The sequence below is a fragment of the Sciurus carolinensis genome, chromosome 9 (genome assembly GCF_902686445.1).
Source record: "Sciurus carolinensis chromosome 9, mSciCar1.2, whole genome shotgun sequence".
NCBI lineage: Eukaryota > Metazoa > Chordata > Mammalia > Rodentia > Sciuridae > Sciurus > Sciurus carolinensis.
Genome location: NC_062221.1, coordinates 49673540 through 49693228, shown reverse-complemented (window position 1 = coordinate 49693228; position 19689 = coordinate 49673540). Strand labels below are relative to the sequence as shown.

Here is a 19689-nt window from a genome sequence, read left to right as displayed (position 1 = left end):
ATTCACGTTTTCTGTAGTTTGAATAGGCAAAGTAATAATCTTAAATATTTTGATCAAGACTGTTGCTCTAAATTAGGGCTTAAAGAACAGATTTCAACAGAAATCATAAAACCACTTGTATTTAGTTAAGTCTAATTCAGTTATTTTAAAAACATTACACTTGAGTAGGACAGTGCTGAGGCCACAGAAAGAATTCAAAGTAAGTTTTAATTCTAGCCCAAATTCCCATCACCTATTAACACATTTATCACTTGGTGCTATTTTCTGAAGCAACAGAATTTGGGTCAGAAAGGATTTTTTAGGTCATAGGTCCACTGCTCTTACTTTAAAAAGTTAAGTAAAGCCTACAGAAGTAAAATTCTTTTCCTTTTTCACCTCCTACCCCTCAATCTGCAGTAATGAAAAATTATATGGTCTTTATTTTTTTCCTTTTTCCTTTTTTCTCTCCATCCCTCCATCCTCTCCCCACTTCATACGGGGACTGGATTCAGGGGTGCTCCACCATACACCTACAATTTTAGCCCTTTTATTTTTGAGACAGTGTTTTGCTGAATTGCTGAAGTTGGCCTCCAATTGGCAATCCTCTTGCCTCCTGCCTTCTGAGGCCACCACACCCACCCAGCTCTTTCCTTTTTCAATCCATCTTGGTAATTTCCCCCTTTTTACTAGAGAGCACTGATTCTTGTCTAGGTGATATATCATTCTATTTTTAAAAGTATGATGTAGGTATACATTCACAATAAAATATAATCAATACATTTTCCTTGAAGTATGATGATGAGTCTGCAATGATGTATGCTCTTTCCCAATATCTCAGTCCTGATACTTCTAATTGAAATGAACTGTTCTACACACAAATGGAACCCATGACCCTGTCAGTATAACGTTCCAACCACCTGTGTGAAGAACTTGTATGATTTAAAAAACTAGTAAGTGCTATTATAACTTGAAGACCTTTATTTTTTAGACTTCAATAATCTTGGGGATTCTTTTGGGAGATATGATCAAAATCCACAAAACACAAGTTTATTTATTGCTGTTTATGTTTTTATTTTCCTTTATTCAGTAAACTAAACTATAAGGGTACAACAAACGATAACCAAAGACACCAAACAAAAAAGTTAAGCAAGAGATAATCAACGATACCAAATAAAAAAGTTAAGCTAGAGAAATGAGCCAAAAAGGCTCAGATAATCTATTATATTTGATTACTCTATCAGGTACTGTAGACAATAACCATAAATGTCACTGTCTGCTTATTCACTGAAATTACATTAGTGCAATTCCAGAACTATGTTGGGTACTGGGTATGTAATGAGGAATAAGATAAACATGGTCCTTGTCCTCATCAAAGTCAAGAATGAAAAGGTTATGTGTAAATTGTGTGTGGGGTAAACTCATAGTTACAAAACAGATAAATGCTATCATGGAGAAGTATGAGGTTGTATAAAAACACAGTGTGGTCATTCAACTCAATGGAGGTTGGGGCAGGAAGCAATCTCACAGAAAGTAACACATGAACTAAGGGGTAAGCAAAATGAGAAAGGGGTGAGGAGGATAACGCACTTAATCCAGAAACCTGCCATCCCAATAACTCCTCTATATCACACCTATTAATATCTAACCCATCAATAAATTCTCTTTGTCTATATTCCCTCATTATATATATTCCCTGGATCAGGCCACCACTATTTTTTTCTGGATCACAGCAAAGGCCTATGTGGTCTCCTTGCATTTTTGTTCACCCCCTATAATCCATCTTCTACCTCATAATTAGTGTGACCTAAAGACAGTAATAGACCCTAATTTGATCGGCCACTTCTGTTGCACCAATTTCCAGTTACAAACAAATGATTATGATATGCTTCAAAGTTGTAACACATGAAAGGGGTAAGGAATGAGGATAGCAGAACTTTCTAGCCTTCTTCCCACCTCTGTAAGCAAGGAGATTAACTGAAAGACAATGATGAATATATGAAAATTATTTTTTGATAGTTGAAAATATTCTTCAAACTTACAAAAAAATCCAATGAAGTGATGGAATTTAATATATAATCATTTCCTCTAAGTTAAAACAATTTCAACTATACTACAAAGCAACAGTAACAAAAACAGCATGGTATTGGTACCAAAAGTCAGGTAGATCAATGGAACAGAATAGAGGACACGGACGCAAACCCAAATAAATACAATTTTCTCGTATGAGATAAAGGTGTCAAAAATATGCAATGGAGAAAAGATAGCCTCTTCAACAAATGGTGCTGGGAAAACTAGAAATCCATATGCAGCAGAATGAAACTAAACCCCTATCTCTTACCCTGCACAAAACTCAACTCAAAATGGATCAAGGACTTGGAATCAGACCAGAGACCCTGCATCTTATAGAAGAAAAAGTAGGTCCAAATCTTCAACATGTCGGCTTAGGGTCAGACTTCCTTAACAGGACTCCCATAGCACAAGAAATAAAAGCAAGAATCAATAACTGGGATAGATTCAAACTTAAAAGCTTTCTCTCAGCAAAGGAAACTATCAGCAATTGAAGAGAGAGCCTACAGAGTGGAAGAAAATCTTTGCCACTCATACTTCAGATAGAGCACTAATTTCCAGAATATATAAAGAACTCAAAAAACTGTACACCAAGAATACAAATAACCCAATCGACAAATGGGCTAAGGAAATGAACAGACACTTCACAGAAGATCTACAAGCAATCAACAAACATATGAAAAATGTTCAACATCTCTAGTGATAAGAGAAATGCAAATCAAAACTACCCTAAGATTCCATCTCATTCCAATTAGAATGGCGATTATCAAGAATATAAGCAATGATAGGTGTTGGCGAGGATGTGGGGAAAAAGGTACACTCATATATTGCTGGTGGGGCTGCAAATTAGTGCAGCCACTCTGGGAAGCAGTGTGGAGATTCCTTAGAAAACTTGGAATGGAACCACCATTTGACCCAGCTATCCCACTCCTTGGCTTATACCCAAATGACTTAAAATCAGCATACTACAGTAATGCAGCCACATCAATGTTCATAGCTGCTCAATTCACAATAGCCAGATTGTGGAACCAACCTAGATGCCCTTCAGTTTGAATGGATAAAGAAACTGTGGTATATATATACAATGGAATATTACTTTACTCAGCCATAAAGAATAATAAAATTATGGCATTTGCAGGCAAATGGATGAAATTGGAGAATATCATGCTAAATGAGATAAGCCAATCTCAAAAAACCAAAGGACGAATGATCTCGCTGATAAACAGATGATGATACATAATGGGGGGTGGGAGGGAGGCAAGAATGGAGGAAGGAGGGACTGTATAGGAGGGAAAGAGGGGTGGGAGGGAAGGAAAAAATAACAGAATGAATCAAACACCATTACCCTATGTAAATGTATGATTATACAAATGGTATGCCTCTACTTCATGTAGAAACAGAGAAACGAAATGTACCCCATTTGTTTACAATAAAAAAAAAATTCACTGGCTAGTAAAAAGAGCAGATGGATCAATCCGTGTGCACAATTTCAAAGGAGACTTTAATTAAGTTTTTAAAAACATATAAAAAATTTTTAAGAATGCAAGGGAAAATGCCAAGTGACTACTTTTAAAGGATGATCTGCCTGTATAAAGCAGTTCAAATAAAAAACAACTCTAAAACCACAAGCCACACCAAAATAGCAGTTATGTTTCTGGTTTTCTTTGTTGAATAGTGCTAAGAAGTTTATGTTATAGAACTACTGGGGCAACTATTTCATATAATAAATACCCAAAGAGTCTCACCTGTTCCCTAAGAATTAGTAAGAGACATCTAGGATAGATTACTGATTTCATTCCTTTTTATACTATAGTATATTTGTCATCATAATACCTTTCATGGCACTATGAATATTAACTTAATAGTGAAAATAAACTGTAACCCTTACTAAAAGAATCTGAATTTTCCACATACTAGCCATGAGCACTTGATTTTCTACTCTAAAGTCGTAAAGGTCTTAAATACTCAAAACATACCTTTTTCATAAAGAGAATAATATGGTCACAGCTATAAAACGTTTAGATATCCTAAAAGGTAAGCACTGTTTGTCACTATGGTAATAACTATGTAGAAAACAGAATATACTAAATTTCTTATTTGTCTAATGGTTATTTGCCTTCTCATGACAAGCTTTATTCTGTACAAACTATTATCTCAGAGCTCACATACAGAAGTGCAGAAAAGCAAATGGAGCTAACTTTTTTTTTTTGGTGGTGCTGGGGGTCGGGGAGTTTGGAACCCAGGACCTCATGCATGCTAGGCAAACTCTCTACCACTGAGCTATATCCCTTAACATTTTATTTAGTATGTACCATGCATTTAGTCAGGCAATAACCCTTTTGGGGGTATTACCATTTTACTTGAGGAAATTGAAGGTCAGAGAAGTGAAATTACTTGCCACCAAAAAATAATTTTGAATCCAGATCTAGATGATTTTAAAGCATCTAATATAACCATGATGCTATTTGGGCTTCAGTTATGACTGGGTAAAGTCAAGGGTGGTAAAAAAGAGAATGGGCCCTAAATTTCACTAGATTCAAATTCTAGCTTCCTTAGTTAATTGCTATGTGGCACTGGGCAGTTTAGTTCATTTTATAGAACCTCATCCTCCAGTTGTTAAATTGGGATAATAAGCATCTGGACCAGAGGATTGGATGAGGTAATGTGAAAAACACATTATAATGAATGGTTTTTCATCAGCACATAGTAAGCACTCAATAAATGCTAAATATTATTAACAAACCTGAATGTCAACATTATCTTTTTAAGCTATTATGAATTATTCAGAGATAGCACCAGATGGAGATGCTGAGTTCTTTCATCAAGGGTGGCAAGTAAAGGAGCTTCATAAAGCAATGTTAGTTTCAAGTGTTAGTACTTGAAGGTAGCACTGGTCATGTAAGGTTCACACATAGGCCTGGAATAGTTAAGTAGGGAATGACTCAGATGTGATGCTTTTACAGCTGCTTCCAGTTGCCCGGATTCCTAAATGGTATAGCTATCTACAGCTTGAATGTGAGGAATCCCTTCCCTCCTCTTGCACCCTACTCTTGCCACCTCCTTTTGAGAAGCACTACTTATGCCAGACTCTAAGCTAAATATGGTATTAGAGGTAAAGAAGATACTTTCTCTTCTGCTGTTTAAAGACTCACTGGTTTACTGGGAACAACTTTAACCACGTGACAACTGTTACAAGATAGAATATGAATTATGGAAAAGCCTGAGTAGGTTAGGGATAGCTTCAGAGAGGTAAAGTTTCAGGGATTACAGGGATTTTACAGAGAGGGAGTGGCTTGAATGTGGGAGTGCTAGATGAGGAGGGCAAGCGAGATGGCTGCCAGAGTGAGTGTACAGTCACTAACCATAAAAAACAGTGCAGTCTATTACTAGCAATATAAGCTATTTTTTTTTTTTTTAATTACTTGAGTCTAAAGTACATGGGAACAGGTGGGGTATGTGACAAAGAAGGAGGGGTGAAAGGCAGGTAGAAGCCAGATAATAAAACCATGTTAGAGAGTTTGAATTTTATGATGTACACTGTTTAGTTTGTACTACACAAAAGAGTCAAAAGGAGTTTCCAAAGTATTTTTATTTTTTTGGTACCAGGAATTGAACCCTGGGGCACTTAACCACTGAGCCATATCCCCAGCTGCTTTTTATTTTTAATTTTGAGAAAGGATTTTCCTATTTGCTTAGGGCCTCACTAAGTTGCTGAGGTTGGTTTTGACCTTGTGATCCTCCTGCCTCAGCCTCCTGAGCTACTGGGATTACAGGTGTATACCACCAGCCCAGCCAATGCATCTTTAAAAAACAAAAACATTTCATTTTCTCATGATTTTTAAATTTTCTCAGATTTCCTTAAAAATTGCTTTTAGATACAGGATATAAAAATTAACATTATGATATACTAACTATATGTTCTCAGTTCTCTGACTTTAGAAAGAACCTCCTAAAATTAAGAAATATAAGTATAACATTTAAAATAAAAAGACCTAACAGACTATTAAAAAATTAACTGTTGATAAAGAAGATGGAATTAACAAATTTAAATGCATATTCTTCTATTTATAAAAGATTTATTTGAAAAGCAATAGAGAATAAATGATTATAAAATTAATTTTTGAAATACTAATCTAAATTATTTGGAGGTTTGAGATCAAAGAATAAAAAATGTACTTACTAAAACATTAAGAATCAAGCAACCACTATATTGGTTCAGAATTCCAGGACTAAATATTCATATACTAACAAATCACAACTATCCAGAATTCCTTTAAGAAATAAATTAGTTGTGCTTATCCTAATTTTCTGTATTATCTAAATAACTGTTTCAATTAGTTCGGTCCTATTTTCTTAGAAGTTATACATAATTCACAATTTACTTTTATAAGTTATAGTCCTCATTATAAATAGCAATTATCATGCTATACTGTAACACAATGTAGCAAAACTCAATTATGAGAAATTGGGGGGAAGGGTGTTCTTCCAGTCCCCAAACCAATGACCCCAGGTTGGATATGATGCTTTAAAAAATGCTCCCTATTTTCTTTCATTCTAACAGTTAATGTCACTTCTCATTTGAGGTAAGCTTGCCTGAGTACTTGCAGCATCCCCTTCCATTACTAGAATCTGGTCAGCATCAACATTTGAACACTACTGTATAAGAGTCTATACATTAAAGGCCAATAGGTCAAATGACTAGATGTGGGACTCTGCCATATCACCTTAAGAGCACAAAACATGCCTGGATAATTACAGATGTTTGTTTCCTTCTTTAATCTGGAGTTACAAGGGTTGACCCTGCATTTATTTTTTGGAAAGGGTTGAGTGCATTAGTAGACCCAGAAGGGTGGATGGTACTACTCAGATGGAATCAGACTCCTTTAAAATAAAACAAATGGCAGAAATGGAGAGAAAATAGTCTCAGATTATCCAATGTCACTTGACTTTTATAATGGAAAGTTTCTTCATGCAATAGGCAATCCAAGTATTTTTAACATTTGATGTGCATGCTCAGTCCAAGACAACATCTTGACAGTTTTATTTTTAATCACTAAATTGAAGGTTTTTCTCCCATTTATAGAAGTCTATTTCTAGATTTCATCTTTTAAGGTAAAGGTGGTCAAAATATGACCTGCAGGTCAAATCCAGCTCACCACTTGATTCTGTGAATAAAGTTTTATTGGAACACACATATATATACAGCCAACAAACTTTTTTCACATGATGCTTTTGCACTGTAACAGTGGAGTGAGCAGATGCTATAGAGACCATATTGCCTGCAAGGATTAACATACTATTATCTGGCTTTTTATAGAAAGTTTGCTGATCCCGGAAAAGATATCAGAATTACTTGAAGTCAAATGGAGAATTTTCTAAATGTACACTGGCTAAGAAGTCATCCCCAATCCTGTCTCTCTGTAATGACAATTCTATACTTCTGACCTAAGTTTTCAAGGAGAAGAAAAAGAAAAGCATTAATTTTAAGGCAGAAAATTAATATCTTGAAAGTATCTCAGAAATCAATTAATTGGGTACTTTTAAGTGCTGGGAGCTCACTACTTGATATGGAACTTCTCAGGAGCTCACCAGTGGATATGGAACTTTTTCTGAAGTATTTCTAAAGTTCTCCCTAACATTATTAATTCTAAATTATCTTCTTCATTCCCTCAGCTCTGTATTCTCTATTTCATCACAAACTTGACAGTCATTAGAATTTTCCCTGGCTCTTTTTTACCCCTAATTTCTTTGACCATAATTTAAGCAAGACAGCTTACATTATCATCTCTGCCATCACTGGATATGCTCCTGGCTGCAAATTAAAAGTTTGTGTAAACACAGCCTAAGATAGTGGCGACTCTTCTCACTTCAGAAGTACATTTCAAACAGTTATATTTCTAAAACATCAATATTGTATCTGTACCAGAAAGTCATTAAAAATAAGAAGGCTATTTTGAAGCCTCTATCTATAAGTTTAGGGGACATATCTAGGCTGACTCAATTGGTAGTCTAAATCAACTCAGTCACAACCAGCTAAAACAATTGGCTTGTATTTTCCAGATACTTATGTTTCACAGATACAGAAGCTGCTTGAATGTTTGTTAAATGACCAATGTTTATGTTTGCTTCTACAAATACTTGTTTCTGATTTTTCTTCATATTTAGATAAATGTTGAGAAGATACTTTCCACCCTCACTCTCAGACATATCAATAGGAAAACATTAATACTTGTTTTATATCTGTTATATCTTTTTATTTGCTAAAATATAAAAATAAGCTCTACTTAATGTTTAAATTACCAAGTGAATCTTTAGAGCAGAACAAAAATTTCCCTCTATATTTGCTACAGAAACTATGTGATTAATACCTGGGTTAATAATTAAATGGTCTGATTACTCTTAAATATATCTAAAGTCAGTTACTCCTTTTCTTAATGTTACCACAGCCTCTTATGGGTATTTCTACTGTGGCCTACCACATTCTTACCAAAATTATCTACCTTCACTTTTGACTTCCTACTAGAATATGAATCTTTATATATATAACAGGATATATAAAACGATATAACCAAGATATATATATACATATATATAACAGGATGGGGTCTTGGGGGGTATACTATAATCTCAGAGCATAGAAGAGTAAGTAGAAAATTAAATTGTTGAAATTATCTCAGTGAAAATGCAAGAAAGGCCTGAAGAAAGAGGCAGTAATAGGAATAGCAAGACATAAATGGATGAAGATATCTTGCAAAGAAAAATATAAAATACTCAAAGACCAACTGGATTTGGGAGATAAGAAGCAGAGTTTTAAACAAATTTCACTGCTATGGAAATACATGGGAAGCAAGTGTCCTTTAGTACAATTTTCTAAGCCCCTGTTAGGGCCTCTAAAATTCTTTTCCTCTAAGAGTCACAGAGCTGTTGTTGGAGAAAGTCCAAAGGGACAGCTGTAATATACACTAGCTCTGGAAGGATGCATATTATCCATTTCTTTCAAAGTGCTGTCCTTCACTGACCTTTACAAACTGACCATGATAAAACAGATTTAACTCATGCCTTCAACGAGACAGAAAGACCTTTACAACCCTAGAGTAGAAAATCAAGTTCTCATGGCTAGAATGTAGAAAATTCAAATTCCTTTAGTAAGGGTTGCAGTTTATTTTCACTGTTAAATTCATATTCACAGTGCGATAAAAGGTATTATGAAAATACACTCTAATAATTTACTGCATCATGTAAGACAAAGTTTTCCTAAAATGAGGCTCATGAATGGGTTTAGGGAGGATCTGTGCTAATTAATTTTTTAAAAAATAATGACAGATAAGACCTAGGTGAGTAATGTCTGTAACAACGTAGATTTTGATTATCAGTAAATGTAAACGAGGTGGGTTAAAAGAAACCAATGTGAGCAGAATAAAATGAGTCAACAGCCATTAATGAAGTATAGATTAACACTTGATTATAGGTTATTAGATAAATCATTAATTTAAAATTTTATGTAGATACATAAAAAACCATACAAAATCTTTAAATATGTAGTCACTATTTTTCTTAACTTCATCTTTAAAAATTCAAATTTTAGTGTGTAATTGTAGAAACTAAAGTTTCTTGAAATTTAAGTTCCAAAGGAGATTAACCATTAGGAAAGGTTAGAAAGAAATATGAGGAAGAACAAATGTAGTTCTACAGTGTGGAAAATACAAGATATTTCATAATATTATATAATTTAATAGGATACAATTTCACAGTTATAAAAAATTTTCTAGTTAATATTTTTCTTATTTTCCTGAGTCAAGGCAGTTTATCATAGTTTCACATAAAACAACAGGCAGTCAGAAATAAATGGTAAATCAGGGAACTCTAGACACCCCATTTACATTTTCAGATCAAGATGACAGTATTTGGTAAATTATGATTTTAAAATACAGACTAGAAGAATGACTAATACGTCCAATGGAAAAATACATCAATATCCTGCCTTTGTTATTTTAATAGTTTTGCTCTGATACCTCTTTATAGCAAAAGCTAACCATTCCACAGAGTCTAACTAGAGACTTCAGTTTTAACATCTTTAAAACCACCTACAGCAAATGAATACCAAATGAACCTAAAAACACTTTGGAAACCCCTAGAATTAGTACTATGCAATCAGTATTTAGAAGCAATCAGTATTTAGAAGCAAAAAGAACAATGTTTATTAACCCAATGTATATTTATCCTAAGCCAAAGTAGTCTAACTAGAGTGCTTTTGCTATAGTACAAATCATTGATCCATTGTCCTCAGTGGAAGACCATTTTCAAGTCTTCCTCAGTAGGGGCAGACTCTTGTTTCAAACTGTTCCCCTAGTCTCTCTTCATCAAAAATGGCTGCCTTATTTTTGGATGTCATGGCATGAGGACACACCATGAGTCTCTATTGGAACTCATTTCAAGTACCATTTCTTCTGATACACTAGTATCTACATGCATTAAAATTTGCCTGCATCCCACTGATTAATAATGAATATCAATCTTATGCTGCCATCACAGCAAAGATAAACCTGGGTCAGCTATAGGTTTCTCAGTAGAACCTGTGGCTCTATTTTCCTTGCATATAACAGTTTGTATTCACAGAAGATTTTCAGTCTATCTGGTTCAATGGAGCTAACTACTTTGATTGGGGCTCTAGAAGGCACAACATATTTACCTGTTTGGTTCCAGATGTGTTTCACAGAAGATCTCTTTGTTTTAGACTATTAGTTTCACTTTTTTTTTTTTTTTTAATAAACTAACTCAACAAACTTAAAGGATTTTTCTGTATTACCTGTCAGAAGGCCAAAATGCTCTGGGAGGAGAGAATTCGGGACCATTCACAAACCTCTATGGTATACTGCTTCCAATAGAGTTCCCTATGGTGTCTGTGTCTATGATTACATGCTTTCAGGAATAAATAATGAGCAAAGCAAAGATGTATATATCATTGCCCTAATTGGTGTTATAAGGACAATATTTCCAAAATCAAACGACAAGGCCTAAACTGTGCTGTTGTGATCATGGGGGTGATTCTGCCAATACTGACAGGCTAAGGAGGAGGTATAAGTGAACTCCACCAATTTGCTTTGTAACCACCTGCTGGTAAGTGACTCAAATAAAAAGATTAGCTTAAAATATGAAATACTTCTTGAACTTGTGTTACCAATTTTGCACAGGGAGGAGTCATGCTAGTTTTCTGCTGTCATTTCAATTTTAGTAGATACTGCCTGAAAACAAACCTGTTTTCAGACACTAATGAATTTGTATCAAAATACTAGGAACTTAGTTTTAGTTTCATTCATCCCAAGGCACAGTCCTTGATGTATTGCGTTATATAATTAAGCAATAGAATAATTCAGTGTCTTAGGACATACTTTAGATTACAAAGTATTTAATATACAACCAGGATTAGATTCCAGCCTTGAAAAACTGTGGCTGTAAATGTACTAAGTATCCTTGTTTACTATATCAATACTTAGGTCTCTGACATTGTTGTCTAGTTATTTATCTACCCTTGCTGTTACCTTTTGCCCCATATCACAATCTCGGTCTCTGTCCTTGAACTGATTTCCTTTCTTAGAGTCTATTATTGTAATCTCTTATTATCCTTTCCTGTATACTGTATCTACTACATATTATTGCCATTCTTACAAAAGATACAAAGCACAGTATGTATATATATATATATATATAGAGAGAGAGAGAGAGAGAGAAAGAGAGAGAGAGAGAGAGAGAGAGAGAGAGAGAGAGTACACCGAAACATTGTTTTTCTTAAGCTGAGTACTTAATGTCTATTCTTAACGTGCTCACTTCACATGCTAAATTTATTGGTCCAAACAAGTTTTTCCTAGTTTTATTTAATGACATAAACCCATTAAGAGCTCACATCAAGAATGTTCCATTTTCTTCAAACTATATTCTAATGAATATAAACTGTTATATTATTTGCTCAGTGAATATGTCCTTTCTATACCCTTGGGTAAAAATACATTTCAAGAGTATATTATGTCACTGGATAAAGGACGTGAAATATACTGAAACTTAAATTAAAAAAATACTTTTTAAATGATAAAGACAAAATAATAACATCAAATTCTGATTTAATTGCTTGCCATCTGCCCTCTTTTCTGGTAATAACAGAAGATCCCAGTATTATATCAGTAACAATGAAAAACTCCGTTGTCACCAGTTACTGACCAATTTTAATAATGATTAAATCATCCTTCAGTATTTGGTTTCTTGTAAAAGGGCACTTCACTAAAGTAAAACTTGAGGTAATGGAGGATAGCTGTTTGGCAAGCGAGGGAAGAAAGATCTCCCAGAACTGCCACCAGACAAAGGGTAGCTTAATTTTAGCACAAGCATCACTCAGCCAAGACGTGAAGAATACTATGAACGACAGCAACAACGAAGTGCAGTCATGTTAAGGATAACGTTTTTTTAAAAAAATCAAACTTTTTAAGACAATGTACTATGGGTGAGGTACTTCAGAATCCTTTTAAGCATGGTAGAGACATATTAGTAGATTGTCTTTACTTTGCCTTTTCAAACATTACTGTTTACTCACACTTGTTATAGTACAATGTATCAAGTCTTTTGGAAATTATAGTTACTATGTCTTAAAAAGAGAACAATGAGAATGAGGAACTGAAATGGGTGTAACTATGTAAAAACAGCAATTTAAGTGCTAAGTAAGTAGTATATTTCCATTTTTATTCAATGATGTGTTACAGTCCATTAGGTGACAACCCAAAAGCACACAAAAAATTACTAATATGAAGTCCTTCCTTCTAAAACTTATCAACATCTCTTTAGGCTACTTTTCCGACTGCTTCACATATGACCTATCAGCTAACTTTTGCTGAAATTTAAAAAAGGTACAGAGGGAGATGTAAGGAAGTTTGAAAATGGGAACTTCAAGAGCTGAAGTTCTAAGCCCTCATTATGGAAAGGTGAACAAGATAACCCAAGAAAAGGCAGTGACTGAGAAGATTCAAGTGAAGAGACAAGGGAAAGTGTATAGGTTGGAGAAATAGATTATAAGGGACATTAACAGAGTCTTTTGTATGTGTCCAATAACTAATTATGTGACAGAACATGTGACAGAATATCCTGACATGGTGAAAATTCCAAGTGAAGAGTGCCCATCATGGTCCATAAAGAGCACATTTAAACCTCTATTAAATTTTAACATTACGGTTAAAATAAAATGGGATCATAAAACTTTCAATTTCCTTTAGCCAATACTATTGATTTCTATAATTTGACACTTGCTTTATGGTATATGATTAAAATTGAAAATCTCATACCAATTTTAAGAATGTAAGAAAAAAAAGGGCATAGGGGGAGAAAGGTATCTCCACTGTCAATACTGGAAGTTGAGAGATCTGGAGATGTGGCTCAGTGGTAGAGTAGTTTGCCTGGCATGAGGCCCTGGGCTCAATCCCCAGAACTACCAAAACTGAACCAAACGGAACCGAACCGAACCAAACCAAACCAAACCCCATCCAATACTGGAAGAAAATTTGCCTTCTTCCACAAACGTATCAAAACGATGAAGCATTTTAAAAAATGAAATTATAGGTCCCAGTTTTATTGCATAATTCACCAAATTATAATAATTAGCTTCTTTTTTTTTTTTGGGTGCTGGGGATCGAACCCAGGGCCTTGCGCTTACGAGGCAAGCACTCTACCGACTGAGCTATCTCCCCAGCCCCGCTTCTTCTTCTTTTTTTTTTTTTTTAGGTACTGGGGATCGAACTCAGGGCCTTGTGCTTGCGAGGCAAGCACTCTACCAGCTGAGTTATCTCCCCAGCCCATAATTAGCTTCTTAAAAAAAAATATTTTTTCATCTTCCAGAATCAGTTAACTAATATGTGCTTGGTTCCTTCATTACACTGGGTTTACAATACTAACATTCCTACCCATCACTAGCATATTCAATAATATTATTAGCACTAAGCTCCAACTAACAGTGCTGTATTTATGACTGCATTTTAGTATCCACAAAAGCAAAATTCTAAGAAGAGCATGAGTCATTATCCCCAGGGTAAAAAAAATGCTTCTTTGGTCAGAATATGAAACTTATTACTGAGACCAGTAATTTAGCCCAGGAATTCCTTTTTTAAGTAAAAGGAACAGAATGTTTTTTTTTTTTTTTCCTTTTTTCACACATTCCAAAACTAGCAGAATTGTCCATCTGTCTGCTTTTACTACTCTCCATATCTGGTGTGTGGTGAGAGGAAAACAACCTTTAGTCTACTTATTTCAGTACTGCTCTTTTGTTCTATCCTGTCAGGATATTATTTTCTCAGGACAACCCCCACTGTGATCTTTCCCTCCCTATTTGAGCATCTATTACAAAATCATTGCAATAAGTGCACAGAGATCATTCTAAAAGTGGATATTTATTTCCATAATGTTAAGTGTTTAAAAAGTTCTCAGACTCAGGGACTGGGGGTATAAGATCAGTGGTAGAGCATGACTAAGTATGTGTGGAGTTCTGGGTTCAATCCCCAGCACCAAGCAACCAAGCAAACAACCAACCAACAAACAAAAGTTTTTAGGTTCATATTTTACATTTCATCTTAAATATATCTTCCTACTAAACTAAGGAAATATTGACGTTATAAATGGTTTACTTACAGCTCCCACTACAAATTTCTCCAATTAAAAAAAAAAAGTTTAAAATAGTCTATAATGTTGAGACCTCCTTTAGTTAGTTATTTTGTTGGTATCACTTACTCTGCTTTCATACTCAAATGTGGGTATTCTCCATGAAATCACCTTTCTCAATCTTCAAGGTTAGAACCATTAGTATTTTCAACTCTTGTACAAAATGATGTCACTTCCATCAAGTCGTTCTCAAATTAATCATTCTCCCCCAATCTTCTCTATCACTATTGGATTTTAACAAGCTCTGATATGGAAAAATGGCCTATCTCTAATCCAACTGCTTATATCTATAAGATACTGGTTGCTGAAGTGGAAGGTGATAGAAAAGAAAGGATGACAATGTTCACATGTGCATACAACTGAAGATGAAAAGGACAAAGTTCCAGTCTACCTCACAATCTATGAAGCAGAATGCAGTAATTAAAAGAAAAAGCGTGTGTGTTTAGGGAGGTACACTTCGAATGAATGAAAAGGATTTTTGACAGGTGGTGACTGAGAAGGGCATAGCATATTAAGTGGGAGTATGAACTATCCAAATGTCCGGAAAGCAGACAATGTTCATTTTATTTCCCCTCCCCATTTCACTACCCCCAGTATCACTAGAATTGATGATCTAAAACACATACTACTTATACCATTATTCAACTCAATCAGTTTGGTGAATTTCTAATATAGAGTATGTTTCACACTCAAAGTCTCAGCAACCATTTTAACTATGCTCTGCCCTTACTTTTCCAACTAAGCTCAAATTTCAATGGATTTTTATATTTTTGTAAACAGGGTCCATGTTCTTTTTTCTATCTCTATTCCTATTTGTTGCCATTTCACTCATACCCATCCTTTAAATTCAGTTCCAATGCCTTCTCTAAAGTCCTTTCAGTCTCATTAAATTTGGCTTATTTCAGATGAACTTCAGTCACTTTATTAAATTCAAAAACAAAGATCAAAGCAAAGCTAGTAGGTATTTTGACTGAGAACACTTTTATACAAATTTAGAGAAAACTGACACCTTTGTTAAATATTTTTCCTAGCCAAGTTAGTACATTCACTTATCTAAGTCTATTTTCAGTGTTCTTTCATAGTTATTTTTAAAAATTGTACTTAGTTAACATCTAATGAACTGCACATATTTTGACTTCTGACAACTTTTTATATCTATGAAACCACCACAAAAGACACATTACATTTCTATTGCCCTAGAACATTCCCTTGTGCCTTTTTCCAATTAATTTCTCTGTCATCCCCCCAAACAATTGTTTCTGTAATTACAGATTAGTCTGTTCTTTTATTTATTTATTTTGTTTTATTTTTGCTGACTCTTTAATATAAATTGAGGCACATATTGTAATGCTTGTGTTTGGTTTCTTTTGCTTAGTATGTTGTTTCTGAAATTCATGTTTTTGTTTACTTTCTTTTTTGATGCTATGACTACATTCATGTTTTTACTTTGTCAGCTTTGTGAAGAGTTAGTTGTTTTTCTTTTTTTGGTGCTGGGGATTGAACTCAGGGGCTCACACATGGTAGGCTACTCTACTGCCATATTACATCTTTGTTCAGGTAGTTACTTCTTTTTAATTTCTAAGTAGTGTTCCAAAATATACAAGAACTTGTTTATTCAATCTCTAGTTGTTCAATATATGGGCTGTTTTTAGCTTTGGCTATTAACATTCTTACATTTAAAAAACTTTTTTAGGTGAATAAAATACTCTTGATAAATACTTAGGGAGAGAAACACTGTGTTGTGAGGTGTTCAGAAAGAAATTAACATTCTTTAAAAGAATGTATTCTGGAAAGTGTTTGATTGCAAGTCTGGCCTTAGGTTGGTGTCTGGGAACTCGAATTTTGGATGTGGAGATGATTTCCATCCTCACTATCCAGTAAGAGTGGCTCACTATGCCTACAAGGTATACAACAAAAATATGATTTATCCTAAATACCTGCTTTTCTTTTGGGGTGAAATTTGGGTTTGTGCCAGGCAGAGGGTGTGATCAGGCCTCAGAAAAATCCCTGGACACTGAATCTCTAATGAGCTTGTCTGCTTTACTTATGTAATATTTCACAGGTGGCGTCAAATTCCTTGCTGGATGAATTCAGTAAGAGTTCACTGGTAAAGGACCCTTGGAAATTTGAACTTAGTTTCCCCTGGATTTTGTTCCATTTATCTTTTCCCTTTGCTGACTGTGCTCTGTATTCTTTTGCTATAGTAAAACACAAAGCTGTAAGTATGACTATATGCTTCATCTTATGTCCTCTTAGCAAATTTAGGAATACTCTCAAGATTAAAGTAAACATGGACTGAGGATATAGCTCAGCTGGTAGAGTGCTTGCCTCGCAAGCACAAGACCCTGGGTTCAATCCCCAGCACTGCAAAAAAAAAAAAAAAAAAAAAAAAAAAAAAAAAAAAAGATTAAGGTAAATGTTATGTTTAACTTTATGAAAAATAGTTCTCCAAAGGGCTTACTATTTTGTGACCCAATCACTAATGAGAGTTACAGTTGCTCTACAGTCTCATAAATATTAGTGTTATCAGTTTTTTTCTATTAAATTCTAGCTGTTCTACTGGTACCTCACTATGTAATGAGCGTTCACTGGTGTTTTGTTTGTTAGTTTTTTGGTGACACGAACTGACCCGAAGGTACACACTCTACACTCAGTTACCCTCCCAGTCCTCATTATGATTATGATTTACATATTAATGACTAATAATTGTGAAATATTTTCAAGTGCTTATAGGTTGTTTGTATATCTTCTGTGAAATGTTTCATTCTTTCATTTTTTAAAATTACCTACTTCATTTAAAAAATGATTTCAAAGGCTCTTCATATATTTTGGATACCAATTATTATAAGTACTAATAATTTCTCTCCATTCTAGGGTATTTCATTTTTTAAATACTGTCTTTTGATGATCAAAAATTATTAATTTTGAGTAAATCCTACATATAAAAATTTCTTTTATGTTTCGATATTTTGTGTCCTATCCAAGAAATTTTTCCTTCTCAATAGTTTAAAAAGATTTCCTCATGTAAGTTCTATTAGGCTTAAATTTATTTCTATATAACTGATTTCTTTTGTTAATCTGGTGACTGGGTTCTTCTATTACTGTACCATGTATGTAATACACACAATATTCCTCCTATGTTGAAAATTCTATCTGGCAGAGTACCATAAACTAAATTAGACCAGTGGCAAACTGGGAAGGCATATTTAACACATGTGGCAAGGGGTTAATTTTTGTAATTTACAAATAGCTCAGACAAATCAGTAAGAATAAAAAGGTTACAAATACACAATTTGCGGGAACTGAAGTTTAAGTAGACAATAAGCCTAGGAAAATAACAAAGTATGCAAATAAAAACAATGTCAGAGTCCCATTTTCTACTTAGTGGATTGAAAAAACAACTTAATCTTGATGAAAACCAGTCACTACAAAGATAGTTCTCTTATCCCAGTGGCTCTGGAGACTTAGGCAGGAGGTTCAAAGCCAGTCTCAGCAAAAAGTGAGGTGCTAATAAGCAATTCAGTGAGACCCTGTCTCTAAATAAAATACAAAATAGGGCAGCGGATATGACTCAGTGGTCGAGTGCCCCGAGTTCAATCCTTAGTACCACAAAAAGAAAAGAAAAAAAAAGAAAAAAAGATAGCTCTCTTAGATCACTGGTGAGGATGTAAACTTTTGGGGAGACAAACTGACAACATGATTCAAAATTTAAACACACATATTCTTAGACAAGGCGATTTCAGTCCTAGAAATTAAGACACATGGTTGTATTTGTAAAAATTTACCAAAAAATTAGGCTACAGAATCTTCACTGCAGTAATAATATTCATGAGGACAGAGTAGAACCAACCAAAATATTCACCAGCAGAGGAATGATTGCATAAATCAAAGCAAAACATTTTATAGAATATTATATAGCTGTTGATAAGCCTGTACTGATATAAACATATCTCCAAGATACAGTGAGGAGATGGGAAAAAGCTATGCAACAGCTTGTTTAAAAAAGCATAAAAAAGAGGTCTGGTTCTAAAATTGCAGAATAAAGACTTTATATTCTCAATTATTCCTAAATAAGGAAGATGAGATAAAGAAAAACACCTTTTTCGATCCATAAACCATGATATATGAAGACAGGGTGAGACAGGGGATGAAAAATGACTCAGCAGAGGTGAGGAATACTAAAATTTAAGTGCTTGTAGATAAGAAGAATGCAAATTCTCACAAAATCCCAAAAAGAGTCAGGACTGGGAGATTCCTAGAATGATTAGAATTCCAGGTCCCTAGAGTGGCAGTAGCACAATGGAATTCCAGGTCTCTAATTCCACTTGGTATAGTCAAAGATTTCCCAGCCTTAAAGAAATTACTACTGCCCAGTTTCTGGAAAAACTAAACCCAAGAGGCTTTGAACTTTAATAGGCACAGAAGTAGTTATGGGTAATGTTGTGACTAAAACCAGAGGATTATGTGGAAGTCTAATAAGACCCGAAGCACCCCCAACCCCCTTTTTTTCCTTCAGGATAGCTCTAAAACATAACAGCCCACGTGAGACTAAATTTTCTTCAGAAAAGGATCCCAAGCTAACCAACCTAGAGAGAAGGATCAAGATAGGGATTTCATATGGCACAGTCCACCAATAGACAAAGGCCCTGACCCCAAACCCAGAGTTTTTAATCATCTCATAATGCCTTTCAAATATGAATGAAAACAAAGCATCTTAATACATTTGAGGAAAATCTCCAATATTAATCTGAGACAAAACAAAACACAAGTGCTAAGAGAGAATGATGACACACAGGAAAATGTCAAAGAAACTGTAATTAAAATTCTTGTAAGAAAATTCTTAAGAAACCAACAAGAACAGAGAACAAAATGTGAAAAAAAAAGACAAGACAATTGTCCAGACAAAAGAATAAAAAGAACAAGTTGAGTAAAAAGAGGAAAAGGTAAAAATCA

General features: G+C 34.4%; 1 protein-coding gene across 1 annotated transcript in view; it reads right to left on the bottom strand.

Moving 5' to 3' along the window:
• The window catches only part of Pik3ca (phosphatidylinositol-4,5-bisphosphate 3-kinase catalytic subunit alpha), a 76587-nt gene that overhangs the window by 27336 nt on the left and 29562 nt on the right, over positions 1 to 19689 (bottom strand). The gene's annotated exons all lie outside the window — the stretch shown is intronic.